Source organism: Amphimedon queenslandica, unplaced genomic scaffold, assembly GCF_000090795.2.
Source record: "Amphimedon queenslandica unplaced genomic scaffold, v1.1 AMPQUscaffold_13496, whole genome shotgun sequence".
NCBI lineage: Eukaryota > Metazoa > Porifera > Demospongiae > Haplosclerida > Niphatidae > Amphimedon > Amphimedon queenslandica.
In genome coordinates, this window is record NW_003546268.1 from 26311 (window position 1) to 31301 (window position 4991).

General features: G+C 30.3%; 1 long non-coding RNA gene across 1 annotated transcript; it reads right to left on the reverse strand.

Annotated features, from left to right (window-relative positions):
- Positions 1–1441: 1441 nt before the first annotated feature.
- Positions 1442–1752, reverse strand: LOC109580342 (uncharacterized). Its single transcript, XR_002184193.1, has 3 exons — positions 1650–1752; positions 1563–1601; positions 1442–1509 (listed from the first exon to the last, which is right to left on the reverse strand). It is a non-coding gene; the product is annotated as an uncharacterized LOC109580342 (long non-coding RNA).
- Positions 1753–4991: the final 3239 nt, after the last annotated feature.

The window sequence follows — 4991 nt, forward strand, 5'->3', positions numbered from 1 at the left end:
CACTTATTAATTTTCAAATAAAAAATATTATTAATTAATACTCTTACTGAAATTGAGGCAAGGTAATTATCACATTTTTACACTAAAAAGTTTATGTTAAAATTACAATTTTTACTATTTAGATATGTTGTTATTAATTGCTAATTATTTGGATTGAAATGGACTTACAATAAAACCTGGGGTCAATTACAAAACCTCAATTACAATTTTGATATGTTTTTTTGCATAAAACAGAAACAAGGCTTGCTTTAAAAAACCACAGTTCAGCTGTCATAGAAATATTAACAAAATTATTGCCAACAGGGTTTCTCACAAAGTAAACAGCAATACACTATAGTGCATGGCTTTTTCATAATAATTTTAAAATTAAAAAAATCAATTTTTATCTGGATTAGCGACATCAAAACACAAAAATTTTCCTGGCCGCTTTTGACAAACTCTGGCCAAAGATTGTGTAACATCTACATATCAGGAAAAATTCTAAAATGGAGAGTTCTTTTCTAGCCGTTTTTGACAGAATATGGCTCAAATTCATGTACATGGTCTCAGATCAGATTTTTGAGCAACTTTCAAAATTTATTAAAAAATCTAATCTTCATTTAACTAGATACACAACATCAAAACATAGATATGTATTTGTTACTGCACGGTACATGTATGTATGATCATGTAATGTAATGTAGCTATTGAGATAGATTGAATGCTTTTTGCCTGATTTGGTAGTCAGTACGTACATAGTACTATGACAACTCTATTTTGATAAAAATTCCTATTGCATGCATTCAGATTAGGCTTAAGCATCCATTACAATTACAATGTCGTTGTAATTAAGCTTCTAATTACAAATACAATTGTAATTGACCCCAAGTCTACTCACAATAAAAAATAAACCGTTGGTTGGTTTATACCTATATTACCTACTTTATCTAATTAGAACTGTGCTCAAAAATCTTTCAAAAATAAAAACACTAAATTCAATGCCAGGCAGTTAATGATTTTAACTGTACTAACAATGCCCATTATTGAAGTGCTTCACATGTGTGCCAGTGTATAAACTTCAAAGACACATATCACATACCCTGTAACAACATAGCTTCTTTTGATACTCTTTTTGTTTTTGCCATCATAAGTGTTCTTCTGTTTTCTAATTCTAAAAATAAAAAGGTACCGTATACGCCATATATTTTGTGGGAATTAGATTTTATGATTTTTGTGTTTTGAACAAATCTGCAAAATAGCATGCTGATTGTATAGTAGGTGTGGTAATTACATTAAAATCACAACATTTTTATTCACAACTATAAAAATGCAGCCAAATTGCAAAATTTTATACCCACAAAATGTATGGTGCCTAAGGTATATTATAACTACAATGATTAATGTATTTACTTATTATTTCATTTTCAGTAACTTTAATTGAACTTTGAATAATTTGTGCATAATAAAAATCCAAATCATCAATCTTCATTAATAATTCTCTTTGCTCCATACACATTTTTCTTACAATATCTACATGCATAAAGATATTCTTATAATGTTATGACTTAATCATGCATAATTACCTGATTTCAATGACAAGACACAACAATCATCTTTCATTCCTATATTCATTCCATTCAGATTAACTAAGTAACATTAAAATATTTTACCTTGTAACTTCTTAAGGAAATAATTATTTGTTTTTTGTTTCTTTTTAAGCATTATACTTTTTGTTGAAACTTCTGTGTCATGTACTAGCACTGGAATAGAATTTATATTTAATTGCAAATTCTAATTATTTTTCATGAAGTATTTAATGTTAAAATTATGACTAAATAAATATATTGTAACATAGCAATATTTTTATTATACCTGTATATGGCTGCACTTTACCAGTTTTCTTATCCACTGGCTCTACATGCATTGCCATTGATTTGACCTACATTTAAGATAATGATTGCATAGTATACAAAGCATTTGTCAAACCTTGGCATTTTGTCTTCCTGTGATATTCTTTTCTTGTTGTTGTAGCTATGAATTGTAATGACATCCATGACATGATACAAAAATTACACCATGTATATACCTTTTGTACCTCCCATACTGTACAGTATCCAACAGCAAGCTTCATTAAACCATTCTGAATTAGTACTTCAAGGCTTTCAATTGCTTTCATAATAACAACTCCAGCAAGAGAGTAAAAAAAGGAACATGTGACGGTGATTGAGTTCCCCTTGTCGATATACTTTATTTTCACTAGTTTACCAGTCACTTTTGATAGTATATCCATAATATCTTTCAGCACATGTTCCTTTGGCTCCCAGTCAAAAACAAAAATAGCTGTTTCACATTTCAGAGGAGGAGCAGCTTTCATAGCTTCAAATCCTTCACCACAGCACAATTCAATTGAAAAAGATTTACAAGACTCCTTTACCATTTCCTTGTAATCTTTAATGAATTCTTGAGCTTCATTGATCTCAAAGTAATCGACTACAGCTTCAAGAATTTCAACATCAATGAGACTACAATTCTTCCTTATTAAGCGAAGTATGGGACGCAGTGTATCAACCTCATTTAGCTGAGATTCAAGTTGAGAATCATAATTTTCTAGAAACATCTTCAATTCATCGATCAATGGATCTTTTTTTGTCACGGCGCGCTGTACCTTTAAAAACATTTTAGTAAATGACGCACGCACCGAGCTAAACTGAGGACTCAGGCTTCGTGGAACAGGAATGAGAACTTCTGCCAAAAAATAATATAACAGTAGTAATCATTCATGCATAATACCTTGTGTATTAGATGTCCCGTCAGAAAATGAAACTGGAGCTGATGATGCAGTTTCAGTATCACCTAGCATAAAAAATCATGAAAGTCATATAAAGTCTAATTATTTTTGGAGGTGCATTGTAACATAGATACCGTATAGCGGGAAATTTTTGTGGATTTTGTGGTTTTTTAAAATTCACAAAATTAAATCCACAAAAATCAATTTAATACAGTTCAAGATGGCCAAAAAGTAGAAAACCACAAAAATTAAAGCCATGAAATTGCTTTTTAGACAGATCTACAAAAATTTTGAGCCATGAAAATTTCCTACTATATGGTAATAGAGTAAATGAAGGGATTGAATATGGGTGCATGGGCATAACCCAACCTTCATTTATTTGTATTGTTACTAAGCAAACAGAGGTGGGTTGGGATTTTGTCACTATTCTCACAGCTCACGCTACTTTTTCTTCTTCAGGAGCAATATCTGGTGAAGGACTGTTAATGTTCTCATTTAAGTGAAACTGTTGCATCAAGAAGCCTAATGTTTCCTCTCAACACTACTATTACATGTATCTATTGTCGAGAAAATGATATATTTTTAATGATACAGCCCATTTTTCCTCTTAAAATGCCATTAATTTCATTATTCTTCCTTTTTCTCAAAATATGCTAACATTATAATCATATGAAAGACCTTACACTTTCCAATGTAATTATACAGGTTAGAGATAGAATCTATGAAGCATGAATTTGTTACAAGAGCTAAAGTGTACCAAAAAAGCTGATTTTGTTGTACCTATAACTAGTTGCAAAATGGTTTTACAGAAACAAAAACCTCAGTTGCTGCAGGTAGCTCTAAAAATTCTCTATGTGCTAATAGATCATAAGCAAGCGTTATCCTTAAGTGACACAATTTTCCTTTGAAATTTATGCAGGACAGCTTCATGAATGGAGGACATAATGGTTGTCATGTGGTAACCCAACTAGTGTTGTTCTAGTTCTTCTATACTAGAACTAAATAATTATTGTTCTGCTTAGTTCTAGTTCTAAAAACTAGAACTAGAACTAGAACTAATTTTTTTGTAGCTGAAATACTAGAACTAATACTAGAACTAAAATTATTTATTTGAAGAACTAGAACTAATACTAGAACTAAAATTATTTATTTGAAGAACTAGAACTCTATACTAGAACTAAAATTATTTATTTGAAGTACTAGAACTAATACTAGAACTAAAATTATTTATTTGAAGAACTAGAACTCTATACTAGAACTAAAATTATTAATCCTGAAATACTAGAACTAATACTGGAACTACAATTATTGAACCTCCTTAGAACTAGAACTAATACTAGAATTTAAAATATTGGTTACAAACTACTACAATAAACAGGTGAACATGTTTTAGGCAAAGCCTAGCGCCTAGCTGTTACATTTTTATATAAACTGTACCTGTGACATTTCGATCATTTTATTGGCAGCAGTAAAACTTATTACTTTGTGTATATTGCATTTCATGTACATGTACATTTGAAACATAACTCAGCAATATAACAAAAAAGATTTTAGTTAAGAGCTACTAATAGTATTTAAATTACTCCAATTTTAGCATGACTTAACTGGAACGTAAGTATTGGAGGCTTTAGTTCTAAACTAATACTAGAAATTTTAGTTTAAAGAACTATAACTAGAACTAAAATAATAGTATTTTTAGTCAAAAAACTAGAACTAGAACTAAAATACAATTCCATACTAGAACAACACTAAACCCAACCAGCATTTCCTGTTGATATGTCCTGTTTCCAATCCCTTTCATTTACTCTATTATCTATGGTTGTAATTAGAAAGCTCCATTCTGTTCTATCAAGAGTCCATTATATTATGGACTCTACATTGCTATATGAAACTGTAAAAGCACTTCCCCCAGAGTACTCCTATACCTATCTAAACAATGTGACACCTGAGACTTGTAGTTATTTATCAAGAGGTGTGTTACAGTGTTAATAATAAGATAGATAAACCTAAATAACAACTGCATACTGTATTAATCAAGCATTTAAGCAGTAAAATTATTACTTACTTTCCCAAACTACTTGACTATCATCTAAGAATTTATCTGCAGTAATCATAATATAATTTATCATGGTTATACAAGCTCACCATATCCTTTGTGGATATTATTTCCCAATTTTGCATTAAAAGGGAACTTGCACAAGACACTGGCAAATGTCTCTAGAGA